The sequence below is a fragment of the Takifugu rubripes genome, chromosome 4, assembly GCF_901000725.2.
Source record: "Takifugu rubripes chromosome 4, fTakRub1.2, whole genome shotgun sequence".
Lineage (NCBI taxonomy): Eukaryota > Metazoa > Chordata > Actinopteri > Tetraodontiformes > Tetraodontidae > Takifugu > Takifugu rubripes.
The window spans coordinates 5,255,372-5,274,341 of NC_042288.1; positions in this window are offsets into that span (position 1 = coordinate 5,255,372).

Consider the following 18,970-nt stretch of genomic DNA (forward strand, 5'->3'; position numbering starts at 1 on the left):
TGCACGTGTCATTGATACTGGTATTGTGGCGCTCTGTGGTTTCTGACTTTCTGACTGACAGTTCTCCTCCAGAACTGCTCATAAATTTATATGTGAATGTTTCTCCACATCTATCCACGACGGAGCTGCTACACTGTGAGAAACATTCACCCAAAAAGTCTGTTGTCTCTTGTTTCTCTTCTTTGCTGATGCCCACTGGCTACTGTCATATGTTGTACATGGATACTCACACAGTGGTGAACTCTGACATAGAGGTGCAGTGGCAGGAACGTGACCCTGGCCGTGCAACAGCAGGCCCAGGGAAAGATGGGTGCTGATGAAAAGGATGTAAAAATAGAAGTGAAATAACAGAACTGAGAGTAAATTCTTAGATGTGTTTTGGAGACCTGGAGGAAAATAACATGATGGTTTAAAGGTGTGAATCTATATATGTGTGTGTGTGTGTGTGTGTGTGTTGGGGGGGCAGGTGAGGAAAGGGAACAGGTTTCTGCTTCACTGTGCAGTGTTCCAGATCAGGCGTGGGCACCTCAAATGGAAATATTGGCCTAAACATCCATTTGGCAGAAAATCTCTGATGCAAAAGAAGTTTAGATCATTCTCTTCACACGATGTCAGCAAAAGGGTCAGATTCAAGTTCCGTTTGTGAGAAACTGAATCTGTTTCATGAAGAATAGGATGTCAGAATGGTTTGACACATCAAAAAGGTGATTGTGTTGCTGCGCGCCTTGATGCGTCTCCCTCTGCGTCTCACACATGGCGACATCAGCTGGCAGGTCTTCATTAGTGCCTCGGCTGTCTGGCGTGCGTCTCGGCTCTCTTCTCTCTTCACTCTTGCACATCTCTTTGAGAAGCAGGAACATCAAAGGTATAAATGCAGTACTTTTAAGGTTTGGAGAGCCTTTGGGGGGGTTTAGTGGCGTTTCTGTGGGAGTTTTTGGAGACTTGTGTTTATCTCTCCTGTGTTGAGCCTTTTTTAGGCGATTGGAGAGCAGCAGTGTGTTGAAAAGGCCTTCTGACAGCAACTCTGCTCTCTTCTGTCATGCGGCGTGACCGCTTGGTGTACGCCTCTGGCACTGTCCGGTCTACTGCTCCCAGTAACGCAGCCTACACAGCCAGAGTGACAGAGACGGCACACACACATCCGGACTCACCAGCGACACAGACAGCTCACATGCAGAGCAGCACAGACCAAACTCAAAGAGACGTGGAACTCCGAGGCGACGCATACTTTGGCACACACTTCCCGTTCAACGGCGTTTGTGTAGCTTTGGTAGATTTAACAAGGCTGTTGATGTACCAGAATCAGCACCGATGGATCCACCCTGAACGTGTAGAGTTTGTGATTGATAAACAGGTTCACCCACTGGGCTGCTCAAATGTGCCAAAACATCCTATCAACCGGCCAAGAAACCAAGCCCATTTAAAAACTATTTAGGTGATATTGGAAACAGAAAGATGCAGGTGGTCGATGAGAAAGATAATAAGTTGGATCAAGTGGAAAGGATATGGAAATATGAGATGTGGAGATGAGTGAGCAGGGCTGATCTGATTAAGATACCGGTAAGCTGTTTCTGGCAGGGGTGTCTGCCTGTGAAACGTTGGGAAGGTGTTCATAAGAGAGGAGTGGAAGGAAGAATATTGTTTATTTGTGTGCCCTGAGGTCCAGAGAATACCCTGATCCCCTCAGCTGTGTCGCTCACCGCTTAGTAATGCCAAACAGGAAATCAATGTTGCCCCACGCTGCGCGTGTTTGTGGGCCTGACTGAGTGTGTGTGTCTCCCTCCAGAAACCTGGCTGCCAGAGTATGTCTGCAAAGAGAGAGAGAGAGAGAGAGAGTGTGTGTGTGTGTGTGTGAGAGAGTGGGACCACAGGCTAAAGGCAAAGCCGTGCCCGGGAAAGCAAAGCGGTGCTATGGTTCTTTCCCGCAGCGTTCCTTATCTCTAATCAATGGTGGAGCAGGAAAGCTGATCAGTCTTGCTCACAACAAAACCACAACTGGGCTAATCGATCAATTCTAATACTCGCTGTTGACTCTCTTTAGTTAGCAAAAAACAGACTTTTAGGCAGGAAGGCAGAAAAAGTGAAGCTTTTTTGACAGCAAGTCAAACAAACGTCTGTGGTTGGTTTGCTTCCCTTCAGTCTAGTCTGAGCTGAGGCTATATGAAAAGACGTTAATGTAACCTCACCTGTAAAGCTGCTACACATCTATGCACAAGTCCTCGGTTTCCCCATATATACCAGGCTTGCTTTGATAAAAATCCTGTTCACACCGGACTGCTCTGCTCAGCCATTTTAGCACCTTTTTAGTCTATTTTTGCTTCTTGTGGCCCACATTGAGGCCTGAATGAAAACAAACACTATTATTAATGTTTCGATGATTAATGTTGAAGGATTTGAAGTGAAAAGCTTCACTTTCATACTTGATTGACCTCAGGTCCACGGTTCTCCTCATTTCATCTGAGTCTCCCTGTATTAGCAGATGTAGCATCGTGGTTTATTATAACCTATTTATCAGCTGCTCACTTCACTATTGTGCAATATTTGTGAGAAGCAGAGAAAAAGTGACACTACAATTTTATGCAAATGAAAAGGCAAAAACAGGCTTTTCTAATCTGAAGCACTTTCAGTGATATTAGATGGTGGTTGAACATTGAAATGGTCTGAAAAGCCATGCAGAATTATTTTATTTCTAATTTAAGTTTTGAAAAGTGTTCTTTTGTAGTTTCTTTGTTTGCAAAACAGACTTTTTCAGGCAGAAATAAAATAGAAGGTTGAAGATGAGGAACCTCCACAGCTGACCTGTCTGAAGTCATCTATAGAAGATTGTTCTGGTGCCCCTGTGGGTGCCCAGGTTGGTCTTGGTGGATGGGAAGTGCTGCCCATTGATCCAGATTAAGAAAGAAACTGCTGCTCTTGGCCAAACAGAAAAGCAGAGTTTTTGTGAAAATAAAACATGGTTGTGAAACTGTCTGCTTGCGTTTTATTCAGATTTTAATTGGGGATGATTGAGACCACCTTTTTCAGACTGAAAGTGAAAAGTTGCAAAATGACGTCATTGATTGGATTGGTGAATTAATATGCGAAATATCGGCTGATCTGATCAGCAGAAAGCTTAAAAGCTAACTCGTCTTCAAACCTCATCTGGCAACTGGAATTTTGCAGTTTGCCTTCTGCAAAGGATCGGTCGTAAACAGTAAAATTTTCGGGTCAAAATTAGCTTTATTTTTGAAAAAGGTGTCCATCATAAGGGTTGAAAGCGATTTAAAAATGGATTTGATTTCACCCAGTTTCACTCTTTTTCATGTACTAACAAGGTCATGCAGATTTGGACCTGCTGAGAGGAAGCGATGGTTCCACCTCATCAATTCTATCTCGAGCTGGAACCCAGAACCTTCATGCCTCCAATATTTGCCAAGAGCTGCCACAGTTGGCCTGATTGGTCTCTTCATGCACCTCTTAAATATTTTTCATCCTGCTTCATTAAATCATGACTCCAACCAAACCTCTGTCAGTGGAGATAATTAATACACCCATTTCTTTTTATACCTTCATTAATTTACAGGAATCTTAAAAGTGTGTTTTAAATCTAAAACTGGACCTCTTAGGGTCCTACTCCAGCACATCCTTCCACACAGGAGCTGCTTAATAAGAGATAAAAATCGCTGCTGCAGAAGCAGATATGGCCTTTGTGATACATTCATTTTGCTTGGCAGCACATGGAGGCTGGATTATCCACAACGCATCTGCTGCTGGCAGCTTTGGCTTGGTTGGGCAACGCTGAAGGAACCAATATCCATGTCATGTGATTTCATGGTGACTAACCATCGTAGCCAATTACATTAATGACGTGCTGGAGCCATTTGTAATCACAATTGACAAACCAATACAGTTGATTTATTTGTTTTAAATCTTTTAAGCAAATTTGTTTCTGTCAACAGTTCCATTTGACCAAGTAATAAATGTGTTTTTCAGAAAAACAAAGTTAAGTTGAGCTCTGCAGCTTCTGCAGAGATAAGGAGCCCCAAATCTGAAACACTATTATTTTGAAGCGTATCCCCAACATTTAAACAGTGGCTCTCCAACACTGTGTCAGGTTTCTTCAGCTTTCGTAAGTAATGTTTGAACCCATTAAAACAAAGGCTTTGTAAATGAAGTTTTTAAAAATTCTTATTTCATGAAACTTTCATATTTTACTTATTTATCAACAGACATATCAAAAACTCTCAAATGACTATTTTGATTCTCCTGCAGTAAAAATCATCATATTTATGTTGTTTTGTTTTAAGAACTCAATCTTTTTTCCATCAAACCTTGCTGCCAGTTGTCAGGCTGCATGACAACACTTGTGATTTAATGGAACTGGTTCAGCTGAATACCTGCTACCATGGCGACTGAAACTCCCCACAAATCCTGCTCCTTCACAATCCCGCTGACATTTGACGTATCCATTCTGAGCAGAGAGGAAAATGTCCTGCAGTGTGTGCAAATTATTATGGTCATGCATACTTACATCTTCGTTAGTCATGTAAGCGAGCCATCGATGGGCCAGCAGGTTCTCCTGGTTCCCTCAGCGCACTGGTGTCCATCAGCTCTCAGATCTGCAGGTTGGTGGCAGTTAAATCTGGAAACGCTAAACAGCCACAGAGTAACATCAAAATGACCTGGAGCAGAAGCAAACAAACACAGAAACAAATGCTGGATGTTGTGAAGTGTTGAATGAACTCTTGGACGCCCATACAGGAGAGGTTTGAGACACCAGAAGTTTCTGCCAGTTGATCTGTCACACAGCAACCATGACAACAACATGGCGGAGTTAGGATAAAAATATTGTGACATGTTTCTGTAGTAGCACGACACTGAAATATGTCTCTTGAAGGCCAAACGTTCTCCTCTGGCAAATCTTTCAAGTGTTCACAAGAGCTAATGGCAGGTCACTTTGGCCCTGTTTACACATTTTCATTGTGAAACTGTTACACACACACACAACAAATGTCATGTAGTACACGTGTCAGACCAGTAGTAAGCGGTAATGAACCAGGCATGGTACACGTGTAAGGAAGCACGTGATCACAACAGTGCACATTTTCAAAACGACAGCGACAACGCCAAAGTTCTATAGTGAGTCGAGATGGTGAGTGGTGAGCTGGGGTTACTTCTAGGAGCCACCTTCAACTACAAAACTAAAATACAGTGGATAGCATGGACTGGGTCTTCCACTCTCAAAGTTCTTCTTCTACGGTTATGTGTGGTCTATGCCTGCTCACGTGAGCTGAAAACCCTCCACCTACAAACCTTTTGGAAGGTCACCTCTGGAGGTGGAAGGTTCCCTCTAGAGCCCGATAATCTTTCAGGTGTTCTAGTGTAAACGTACTTGAACTTGATCTTGTCTGAAGAAGGTTGGTTGTTGCTGAGGAGACATTCTGAGAAGCTGCTCAGGGTTAGAACCATCAGGAGCTGGTGCTCCGGAAGCCTCCAGCAACATCTCATGTCTCCTCATCTACCAAAATCTGCTGTTTAAAATATTTAACAGTGTGACGGGAAAACATGAGACTTTTAATACATTGGTTAGTTCTGGAAGATTTGGGGTCTAAATAAATAAATGAGAAGGTGGAACCATGTTTAGTCTGTGGAACCATGTTTCTTGCCCATCGATCAATTTCCTTTTATATAATTTCCAGTTTCATTTCCAGTTTAAATGTAAAACCTCTGCACTTTTTTTCTTTTCTCGTGCTGTTTGGGTTTGTTATTTCTAAATAATAGACATAGAGGAGCTGATTTCATTTCCTTTTGATCCTTGAATCAGATGATGAGATATCTTTAGTTATGACTGCAGAGTCCAGCCAGATGTTTTCTAATGTTAAGAGCCTAATAATTAGCTGGGAAAACCGAGCGTTGCTCGTTCAGTGTGTCTTTACAGCCTTTTGCTCTTTACGACTCTGCTTTTGAGGCTCTGCTCGTTTGAGTTTCTCCGAGTTTTGACATTTGGTAATAGGTGATAAATTTTTATCACTATGCTGTCTGGCCGGGTTTGAGACTCCAGCGGAAAACTTTGAGGTGAGTTAATGTCAAGATAAAGAAATGTGAGTGAAGACTAAAGACGCTCCATTTAGCCTTTAAGAAGAGCAACTGACGCCGAATCTGGTTTGTGTTTTCTGACCTCTGGATTTAAAAAACTCTGACCTCAGTGGATCAGAACCATCTGCATTCACAAGTTTGTGTTGAGTCTGATTTTTGGGTTCTACCAGTCTGTAATCATTTTTCTTCATTTTTTTTCTCAAAATAGCTATAACTTATGATGTGAAATTACTTGATTTTTTAATTTGTGTCACATCCAGTGTCCACATGTGACAGATGTTACTGTTATTAGACCTTTTAAAAATACTTTTAGGTAAAGAAAGGAATTAAACCAAACCAAGGACATTGTAGATTATCAAGCCCCAGGAATGAGAATCCTTACTGTACATGTGAAGATGATGAGATCACACTGAGCCAAAAGAGCTGCTCTAAGATGGATTCCCCAGTATTAACGGCTCCTTCCTGGCTGGTTTCCTCAGCTCAGCTCTGCTGGAGGGATCAGGAGGAGCTCCACGTCTTCAGGGAGTGTTTGTCAGTAACAGATCAGCCGGTTTTGTGGTGTTGGCAGGTGTTTCCATCACCTCTGTGGTGTCCTACCTGGCCTACATTGATCAAATCCCAGGTTCAGAAACGCATCTGCTGAAAAACCCTCAACAACAGCAGGGACCCGGTGGAGATCCATAATGGATGTGGCTCCCAGTTTAGATCCAGTGGAGGTTTTTTTTTCCAGCAGCAGCTGTTTGAGAGAAGGTTGGAGGCGTCAACAGAAGATGGTTCAATTTGTTTGCTGCTTAAATTGCTATGAACCTTCATTCGTTCGCAAAGACGTTTCCAATGTTCCTCCACAAAGTGGTGTCAACAAACACTAACAGTCTGATTATACGAGTGGGAAACGAGGTGCTGCCTGATGGACAGACACAATCACACCGAGCTTCCTCTCCTGTGGGAGAACTGCTGAGCACCTTTGCCTTCTGTGGATGTTTGACAGAGGACATGAAACTGGGAGACATGCTACAGCACCCAGTCACATTTGATATTTCCTTAAACATCAACAAAACTTGGCCTCAGCTGAGATCTATGAAGAAGCTAAAAGCTCATTTATCCAGAGTCTGTGTAGATTCTCAATCATCCAGGTCATTGTATCCAAGGTAGTTTTCTCTGTCAACTGGACTGGGTTTCTTCTCTTGAAGACGTTTCGCCTTCTATCCAGAAGGCTTCTTCAGTTCTGAACTGAGAGAAGAGAGAGAAACCCAGTCCGGTTGACAGAGAAAACTACCTTGGATTTATCCAGAGGGTTTGTGACAGGTCAATCTCAGCTGAGTGCTGCAGACATTGACCTTCTGAATGCATGCTCTAATGTGAAGGATCAGACCAGGGATCTGCTGTGCCAGAACCTGTCAACATGAGCCAAACTGGGCCTTTTTGGTAATGAAGCACCACTCGCCAGGAGGACCAGAGAGAGCGAATGAACCTTTGCGTGATCGAGTAAAGAATCTGAGTAAAATGTTGTTCCAGCCTTGATAAAATCTCTTCCCAGTTCAAGACGAGATCTCACTGCTTGACTGCACAAACCTGGAAACTTGCTTTGTTCTTAAATTGCTTGAAAGAAATGGAGGTTTAAAATGAAACTGTTGCTTTGGCCACCGTTACGTCATCAGTGATGCCGCACACGTGGGAAAGGTCGACCTGCGACGTGTTTTCACTGATACAGAGTGACGCCAGGCAGTAAGTGCCTCCGCGGATGAGGTAGATGAGTGTCAACTCCACAAGAAAGAGGAGGAAATCCACATCGCGTCTGTGTAAGGCCTCTCACCATCCATCACGTCCACATGATAACTGACAGCAGAGTTGCTGGACCGTGGTGACTTGCTGAGGTGACCTTCGCTGTGAAAGGTCAGGAATGACTCAGCACCTGTGTTTCAGCCCCCCACCCAACTGACAGGTGAGCTGCATTTGCAAGCCTCTAATAGAAATTGAATATTTCAGATTTTTTTTTTTATATATAGAAATGCAGGGTTTTGATGGGTTCTTCTGTTTGCAATTCTTCCTCTGCAACTGATAAAAAAACTTCATGGAAACTGTGGAAAAACACAAAAAAGCAAAGCAACAACAAAAACAAAAGAAAAGCCAACACTTTTATTGCCGTCATATAGAAATCCTCCTAGAAAGACATGAAGGTGTTGAGAAGGTTGAAAAAATCCGTCAGACAGAGAAAATGGCTGCTGCTACTTGAGACTTCTGCAGCTGACAGAAGATGTTCTGCATGTTCTGCAAACTCACATTTGGAGCTTCTCTACCTGTAAAATGATGATGCGAGGATGTTTTACTGACTGATTAAGTTTATTGATAATTAAATGGATGTGTTGCTGCTGGCACAGTGTTTGCTGTTAATGCTGCTGACACGGACCGTTGTGTAAGCACCTCTCGCAGATCAGCAGAAGCCAGTCGTTATCACCAGAGAAGCCATCAGGGTTCCTCTGGTTAGAGATTTTACATTTGTTTTCTATAAAGCGGTCAGGGGTCGGCTGACAGGCTGCTGGTGTGTGTAATCCTGCGGGAGTTTGATCGTGTTTGGAGGTTTTACAGACTTTGTAGCTCACAAAATCATTTTCATATCAATTTTGATGGCAGAGAAGAAAAGAAAATAATGACGACGCAAATGATTACTCATGCTTGGATCACTGAGCCTGATTTGGGAGTGGTGCAGATTTACCATAGATGGATGGCACTGAAAAACAGATGGGATCTTCTTTCCTTCTTTACTCTATTTAAGCAGAAACACAAGCCAAAGATGCAAATTTGAACATGAAAAATAATCAGCGGATGACAAAGAAGCCTTTTCATTTATCAAATAAGAACTGTGGGGCTCTAAATGAAGTTTCTCCCTTGATTTCAGAGGTGATTTTATTCTCTTTGACTTCCTCCTGTAGCCTGTGTTACAGCAGAAAAAGGTTAGCTGTCCTCTGCAGCTCCGACACCCCATCTTCCAGCCTGTTAGCATCTGCGCTGTACGTGCAAGTGTGTGAGAATAACAGTCACCATGAACTGATGCAGAGAGACGAGGCACAACTTTTCTTCCTGAAATATTCATCAGCACCGGTTGGAGAGCTACAACTCCCTCCCTCTCCTCCCCACCAAGGGCATAGGGACCAGGTAGCATGTTCCTGTGCATGAAACGCCCTCTCCTGAACCAACAACATTTTTAAGGCGTCGTCTTGAACTTTGCGTTTCCTGTATAATTCAGCCCGACAAAAAGAGCTCAAGGTGGAAGAGGTTCTACCTCCCCCAGACTCAGACCATGATTTTTGTATCTGCCATTGCAGCTATAAGGTCTTCTGAGGAACCCGCATTTGTGGTGTCACTGCGGTTTCCACTGGTTTTAATCGAGCTTTCACCCTGATTTTCCACAGGTCATGTGACAGAGATTTTCCATCAATTCAATTCAATTCAACCACTTTATTGATCCCAGAGGGGCAATTTAAACGGTGCAGTAGTAGCACCCAAGGACATGGTGGAGAATTCAGTGAGGAGACCGGTGGACAGAGACCCGAGCTGATTGAGGTTATACAGTGTGTGAAGTCATCTATAAGGCATCTATGGTGTGGGACACACGTTGCCCCATCGCTGCTGCTGCTTGTGGCATGATTCTGACACGTCTCCTCTCAGCAAAACTGCTGTTTTCAGCTTCATGTTTAATGGAATTCATCAGACTCCTGCTTTAATTACAGTTCTGCAAATGATTCCAGTTTTATTGAGGCTCTTGTTGATTATGAAACGCTTTTCCAGGCAGCAGTGTTTGGCTTGTGTTTTCCAGTTTTTTTTTGGGGGGGGGGGGGGGGGGGGGGGGGGTGCAGGAGGACAGATGTGAACGGAGCACTAGTGAGCAATAATTCTAACATAATGATCTCTGAAAAGGGAGGACGAGAAACAAAGAGACATTAAGAGATCAAGACAGAGAGGGGTAGCGCCGAGGGACGCCACGGCAACAGCTTCACAGTCACTTCAAAGGAATAATTTGGGAGCCAGTAGAACACAGAACACAGAACACGAACTCAAAAACAGACAATTCTGTGGCAGAACTTGGAAATAATGTGCTGCTGCTACAACATGCTTAGCCAGGGGAGCAAACATGGTCTCAGCTAACACAGCCTACAAATACCCCCAAACTGGTGCCGTCACATCTCCAGAGGTCCAGTTAAATGTTGGTGGGAGATGCTGCTTCGGCTGCGGGACACAGCCGGCATATGTTTGTTCCATTTTAACAAACATTTCCATGGACCTTTTCTCTGAGTTATCCAGAGGAATTATGAGATGGATGTTGTTTGGCAGGTCTATCTCCTCCTGGTCTGACAGGCTGAACTTCAGCAGGTGACTGAAGTGTAGAAGATGGTGTTTTTGGCAGTTCATTACAAATCCTCTACGCTGAGGGCACCACATTTAAACTGCAGGTTTTCATTCATCAGCATTTCTTTCACAGAATCTTCATAATTCAAGATGACGTGAGCTCGTGAAAGGACAGCCTGATAACTAGGCTGACTATTCCTGCACCCAGAAACAGCCTGGAAGCAGCTAAGGGGCCTGCTTTAAGAGGTCATTTTTCAGTAAACATGGGTTAGCGAGGTCGGTCAGGTTTTAACTGAAGGACAGCTGATTGCTCTTCAAATAGGATTGTTTTTGAGTCAAACAGGAGCAAACCACGCAAAAAGACTGCTGCTCTCGCTACAGGTGCACCACAGCACACAGACATCTTTAGAGCAGTGTGGTAATTGAGTTACTGACAGTATTTTATTTACTGCTGAATGTTACCGGAGTTCCTGTGGCTTTGATGAACTGATGTGTCAATTTTTTTTTGTCACCGACCTTCCGACTGAATTCACCTGTGTGCACGCTTCTATTGACTGAATGGGCAAAACTGAATACAACACACCAGGAACAACAGTGGTCCACAGCCCCTAGGAAGACGCCATTGTACTGACCAGCCTGGAAACCTTGGGTGGTGTCACATGCAGCACGCATGCAATGTCTTTGTTTCGTTCAGTGAAACATATAAAAAAGGGTTGTTTGAAATGTTCTATAACAAACAAAGTGTTAACCACCTGTAGATTAGCTGCTCAAACACGGCTACCGTTCTCATGTTATAAGTATCAAACAAGCCTCAGATGACAAAACTTTTGAAAGTGCATGAAAGGAAACAGCTTTTACTGAACCGGCCACATCACATTTAAACTAAATCTCTAGACCAATTTAAAATCTGTTTTTAGGGTGAATATGGTGTAATTTACCTGATGTCAAGTAGCTGTGTGATGTTAAGGATTCAGATTCTCAGAGTTCTGATATCAAAACTGTAGAATTTCATTAGTTAGAGGTTATGTGTTTTGACATAACAAAACAGAATAAGCACTGAGCAAAAATACGTCCAGCAATAAGGAAAGAGTGTTGCCATGGTGATGCTTAGAGGTCAGCAGAGAGGATGGTTGTGCGCTTTCCTTTGAAAGCTGTTGACCAGAGGAAAATACTGCTGATGGCCCCTCAGTTGTTCTCATGAGTTCTCTCCCTCTCCTTTATTTTACATTCATTTCTGTCATTAATGCTTCTATAGTGCCGCTGAAAAACATTGTTTCAATAACGTTCCAGCTGAATCAGGCCTGTTAGTTGTAAACACCAATATGTGTTCATGCGTCTGATAATTAGTCTTTCTCAGAAAACTTGTTGGTCTGCATTAAACATATGCATTTATGTCAGTGACATCTGAATCCTGGATGTTATCAGAGAACCAGAGATGGTTCCTGGGAGCCACCTATAGAAGTTCCCCACATAGCAAGAGTCTGACTGATCCAGAGGGAAATTAAAATGGAAGATTAAAATGGAACCTACCTGAGGATGTAATGGTGTGAATAACAAGTCAAGCTCAGGGGGTCCAGCTTTGAAAAGGGTGACCCCTTGAACCTTCATGTGCTGCTCAGACAACTAGAGGCCCACTCAGTAAAAGCCCAGTTTTCTAATTGTTTTCCAGGAGGACAGACAGACAGAACGACAGAGTTTCCTCAAGTTTCCACTGATTAAATCACAGAAAAAAAAACAGTCAAAGGTTCCTCAAGCACCAACACTTGCACTTCCGTCTTTTTGTTTAAAATCCCAACAGGATGTTGGAATCTGTCTGTGTCTGTCCGTCCGTTTGTCTGTCCCAGGTCTGTTGAGAGTGATGCGTTTGGATTGAATAACAGGAAGTTTATGGGTTGATTATATCAATGACCTCAAGAGTCTCGTCAGTCCATTTTTTGTCATCATAGGATAAATGATGGACATGGACATAGGACATAGGTCTTATCTGAGCATGTTTGTTCTTTTTTAACCCTGAGGAACACAGAGCTGGAGGGACCTGGACTTTATTCACAACTATTTTTACATTCATTTCATGACTGATGAGAATTCTCCATGATAATTCTTATAATTAAACACTAACTTTTAGAATGAGGCCCTTGATAAAACATGTTGTTTAAAAGTTTGAACCAGACTCGTTAACAACATCACCTAATTAACAACAGACACGCTTTAGAGCAGAAGTTAATATAAAGTTTGCAGTGTTACATTTTTAATTTAAAGGTATATTTCATTATAAGGAATTAGCACATTGTGATATGAATAATTACCTTTAAATCCCTTCTAATAAACTCGGCTGAGTTCTGTTACATGGGTTCATATGCACAGAAATCTGACTCCATTTATGACAGGAAACAACAGTCTGAGAGGAATAAATGAATGATTGTTTTGGCAGATAAACAGCCAATAACACAATAATGCTGTAGCTGGGAGTGATGGGAGGCCACTGGCACAGTGTTTAAACAGAAAAAGTGTTTAAGAGGAGCTGAAAAGCAGTGCGAGAGATTTCTAGCTAATATTCTAAGGTATATGTGTCAGACAACAGGTCGTCTCACCTGTGCATATGTTTGGTGGGGGGTTCCAATAACCATGATCCTTTGTTAGTGGGGAACGTGTGGTTGTGAAGACGTCTTCTGATGGGGACCCTGTGCTGGGCTGGCATGGCTGCACCGTCCCTCCTCTCGTTGCTTTTCCATCTCATTACCTCCTCCTCCTGAGGCGTCCATAGTGCTGATCAAACCTGTCAGCTGTGACGTACAGTAACGCCTTGCTGCTCTGTGGACACCCAGGTGTTAAATGGTTGCTGTCAGGTCAGCACTAGTCTAAAGGTTCAGGTGCAGGTAGGTCGAGCCTCCAGGAGGTCAGAAAAAAACATCTCAGATGCTTTCCATCTTTTTTTGGTTCAGAGATTCAACAGTGGCAAAAACCCAGTGAAAATTCAATCGAATATTTGGCATTGGTGTTATTGTATGATGGTGGAAAGTTCAGATTCCCTTGCTGGACCCTTTTTTTTTTTTTTTACAAGAGTCACCTGTTGTAAGTGGTATCATTTCCCTTTTTCACTGCTGAATAGTAACCAAGCGTTGTTTACATGTTCCAGGGTCCCATGAATTTGAATTTTTGAAAAGATTAAGTGAAATGAAAACTCAAAAGTAACACATGAACAGTAAACTCACAACAACTGAGAGAGAATAGTGTAACATTGAGAATATGTACATAACATTGGAGTGGATTTTTCACACTTAGTTGTGTTGATTATTGTACTTTTAAATGCTTTCAATAGTTAATCAGATTAACTGCGGAGTAATCTGATTAACTAAAGTTCCGAAATGCGCCAGATTGTTGTGGAAATGATATTTACATTTAGCCAAGCGTTGAGATGATAAACATGTGTTATAGCTGCCACCTCTACATGTGGCTCAGTAGAGCCACCACCTGAGCCACCTCTACATGTGGTTTAGGTGGTGGCTCTACTGACACAAATGTCATTAGTTCAGGCCTAGGTCAAACAGCTAAAGTCGATATAAGAATGTGTGTGAATGCAAATTTCTGCTTCCTGTATTGATCCAGTGTTCAGTACTGTAGTGTACTGAACTGTTCTGCGTGGTGTAATTATCATGTTATTCAGGTGTCCTGCTGGCAAACAATAGTTGGACGTCTGCTATAGGGTCCAACCTGTCCCTCAAAACTATAGCCCCTTTACTGACATCAGCCATTTACTATTACTGGTGAGCCGAATGGAACTTTCTCTCTCTCTCTCTTACACACACACACACACACACACACACACACACACACACACACACACACACACTCAGTCAGGAGGCCCACAAACACGCCCTTCAGGCTGAGAGCCTGTCCTTTCTCTTTTGTCTCATGCAATATTAATGGTGACAAATCAGAAGTGCATGTGAGAGCAACCCTGTGGAAGTAGCTCAGGAGCACCTACAGGTAAACTAGTCAAAAGAACCTTTAAGCCCCACAGACCAGCACTGACATCCAGCTAAAACTGGAGGAGGCTAATGCTAACGATGACACAGTAACAATAATTCTGAGATGATCAGCTCAAACCGGGGCATCATCAAATTGAACGAGTGTTTAAAATTAGTTGAAGTTTCTGGTGCTTTACAGCATAAATAACATGTTGTTTTGAATCGATTGTGAACAAGGTGGAATTTTAAATTACGACGCTGATCATGGGCTGAACCAAGGCTGTAAGTTATTAATAAGATCATAGTCAGGAGATCCTGAAGCTGGAGAAGTAAAAGCTAAAAAAAATCCTGGTCACATAAGCATATTTATAGATCAAATAACATGTGTTTAGATGCATCGTGAGGAGGATCGACTGTATTCAGCTACTGTGATGAGGAAATTAAGGCTGTTTAATCTCAACAAAATAAGTGATTTATTGTCACAGCAGCTGTTCAAACTTATTTAAGAAGGCTGAGAAACGAGGGAACAAATCTCAAGAAGCCCATCTGATGACCTTAGCCAGCCGACTGTCTAACGTTCTTTCTGAAATGTAGAAAGTTAATATTATCACCATGAAATTCTGTCATGTTCGATTTAATCAAAATTAAAACTTTAACACAGTCAATACAGGTGCAGCTCGTACTGCTAATGGTTAATCTGATGGGGAGTGAAACCTGTGACCTTGTTAAGGGATGGTTTGATGGTTGGATGGATGGATGGATGGATGGATGGATGGATGAATGGATGGATGGATGGATGGATGGATGGAAAATGTATGTATGCATGCATGCGTGTGTGTGTGTGTGTGTGTGTGTGTGTGTGTGTGTGTGTGTGTGTGTGGATGGATGGATGGATGGATGGATGGACGGACGGATGGATGGTGGAAATAAGGAATAAGGAAGCTACAGGGCTGCTCCATTGATTCGAGGACCATAAAAACAAAGCTTTCATTGGTGTTTTGTGTATGAACAAGTTTTGACTGAAGCTCTAAAACTTTGAATCACCATGACAACACTGAGCAGGTGTCAGGCTTTACACTCAGGTACGACATCTGCCTTTTGTCTTGTCCCCAGCAATCAGATAATTTCTCAGTCATATTTTTGAATCAGGATCAATCAGATCTACTCTGCAGCCCCTCCCATTAGCGATGTGACAACAGTTTTTATTAAATCAACCTCAGCAGTGGTCTCTATTGGTTAAATCACCATGATAACCTGTAATGAACACATGACTGCTTCAGAGGTTCAGGGTGAACAACAGAGGAAACAATGTCACTTCACATGACATTTAGGAGAAAGGAAGTTGTTTTTGATATCGCCAACTCATTTCCCCAGAAAACGCTGCTATCTTTAAAATGGGATCTGTTCACAGCGGAGAGAATTAAGCAGCATCTAATCCTTCAATCACCTCAGAACTGGTCTAAACCTTCAACCATCAGGTCTTTGAGAGTCAGTGAAAATGCTTAATCCTGCAGTAATTATGGCCTAATTAGTCTGTGCATGATGGAAAGAACTGCTTTCTTCCAGGTAGAAGACAAACATAATCAGATTATTTGAATTCCCTAGCATGCCTTGGGGCAACAGCAGCGCTGCAGACATGACTGTGCATAAGGGGCTGCAGCAGGTTGCTCCTCTCACGCCCACTCTGCTGCTCCGGCACCATTTCACTTTTTTAATTGCCTTGGAAGGAGTTTGTAGTTCTTTCCTCTGTATGGACGTTGCAGAATCTGTAGCTACAAAAATGTCAGAGTAAAGTTGAAGAAAAGCACCTCAGCCTCTTGCCTCTGAGAGAAAGAGGACACTTTTGACACTGAGACATCTGAGTTGCCACCTTTTCAATGATCAGGAGGAGAAAACAAGTTTATTGTGTCATCTCCAGGAGCAAAAAGTTCTAACGTGGATCCAAGACGCCGCATGAATCTAACTGTTTACACATTACAGTCATGCTAAATGGGCTGGTTACACTGCTTTCATCCCCATTCTGCCCATACTTCCTAGTATCACCATTAGCTTCCCAGCAGTGGTGTGGATATGGAAGAAAAGAAGAACGTAATCAATCAATCAATCAATCAATCAATCAATCAATCAATCAATCAATCAATCAATCAATCAATCAATCAATCAATCAATCAATCAATCAATCAATCAATCAATTTTTATTTATATAGCGTCTTTTACAATCAAAATTGTTTCAAGGCGCTTTCCAGAATCCCAGGGAGAGAGAGAGGAGAAGGGGGAGGACAGGTAGAGGATAGAATAGGTAGGAGAGGAGAGGAGAGGAGAGGAGAGGAGAGGAGAGGAGAGGAGAGGAGAGGAGAGGAGAGGCATACATACATACATACATACATACATACATACATACATACATACATACATACATACATACATACATACATACATACATAATATTAAGTAAAGTAAGCTGCAAGTTGAGTGGGTCAGTGGGGTCGAAGGTCAGTATGCAGCTCTGAAGGCGACGATACCTGTAGATGAATACAGAAGGGGGGGGGGCAGAAAAACTACACAAGAAATAGCATCACAACATCATAGACTGAACTGAGCAGGAAGGAGGAGGCTTGTGGTTCCCAGTTTAGACTAATGTCACAACATATTTACCCTTCATATGAGGAAGAAACTGATTATTACTGCCTGAAATTCCCAAATAATTCATAACATACATGCAGCCTGTGCACATTGGCTGCCATCATCCATCCATCATCCATCATCCATCCATCCATCCATCCATCCATCCATCCATCCATCCATCCATCATCCATCCATCCATCCATCCATCCATCCATCCATCCAGGCTCATGTTCGGTAATGGCTTGGGGGCCTTTGTTCCATCCATCATTCTGGGATTCCAGCACAAGGCACCACAAACAGCTGCATTTATGACAGATGGACGGACGGACGGACAGACAGACAGACGCGTGTGAAATGAAAAGCTCAGCACAGTTCTGACAGAGAGGTAAAGCAAAAGAACAACATGAAATCAAGAAGATGTAAAGAGGAGAGAGAGGAACACTTCAGTTTGTGGGAATAAAAACTCTGGTCACTAAACGGTGCTGAAGGGGGTGAGGCGGACCCCGAGGACACTTCAGGGTATGGGCGCTGATGAAGTAATTTGCTGATGAGATCTAAGCTGTGAGGTCATCAGCTCTGCTGTGGGCGCCGTGACGACAGACGGCTCAGTGGAGATGAGTCTGAGATCTGAGGGTGACAGTCCTCTCACCTGAAGTGTTCTGACATGTTTAATCACACTTGTGAAATCTGGTTTTAGTTCATGGGAATCTTTCAGGAGCTCAAAGGTTCCCGCTTAAGATTCTGTTGCAGCAGATTCGTATCCCGACGTGCTTGTAATAATTTCATCATCAGTCACAGCTCAGCTTTAGATTGCTTACAAGTTGTGTATTACCTGCCACGTTTAGGTCACAATGAAAGGCACAACTCACTGCATCGAGCATTTAAATCCAACCCTGGATAATCCCTGTTCAACACCCTTAATTCACCGTAAGTCCACTCCAAATTCAATTTTCACTGCAACTATTCAAGCTTGCAGGAGTTTAGTTCTGCCTTGCTGACACAAGTTGAGTGCTGCTGAGTGACACACACACAAACACGCACAGACACAGACACACAGACTCACACTGATCCACATTGTCAGGGAGAACTCCTTCTGCATGTGAATGCTGCGAGTGCTCGGCGTTTTGTTATCTTCATCCTAGAGTCATGTGACGCCTTGCACATAAATGTAATTTGTTGTGGGACGCAGTGACGATGTCGGCCAGAGTCTGAATGTCACCTTGGTTCATCTGGAGTGCAGACGGAGGATGAGAGGTAACAGAGCATCAATCAAGAGAAGTTCTGCTTATTTCTATTGACAGTCTTCATCAGAAACATTATTTGAGTATTAAATCGTATCGCTCCCTTTGTTCAAGGATGACAGCATCTCTCTGTTAGTGCATTTCCAGGCTTTCAAAGCTTTAAAAGACCATCAGAAACAGGGCAGCTCAGATTTGCTGGGAATGCAATAAGGATGCTGTGTGATCTCAGTATCTCAGCTCACCTCGACACACACTGTGGTTGTCATGACGCCACCAGCACCAGGCCAGTGCAATAGCAGCTCTCCTATCTGGCACGTTCAGGCTCCATGTTTGTGCAGTGGGAAGGAAGCATCTTTACTGAATGGGCTGACACACTGAAGGTTTCAAAATTCCCTCCTGATTTTAACAAGTCAAATTCAGGAGATTGATGCATTATATTTTAATAATTGCTATTTGACTTTGAAAATGCACATCAATTACACAAGCTCACCTTTTTAATGAGCATTTGACTTTAATGTGGCATCGATGCAGAAGAACTGGAGCTGAAGCCAATCTGAGATCATTTTAAAATATTTTTATAGTCGTCATCCTGAAACTGGTGTTTTGCAGGAACTCTGGCGTATGTGTGTGTGTGTATGTGTGTGTGTGTGTGTGTGTGTGTGTGTGTGCGTGTGCGTGTGCGTGTGCGCGCTTTGGCTGCCTGTCATGAACAACACC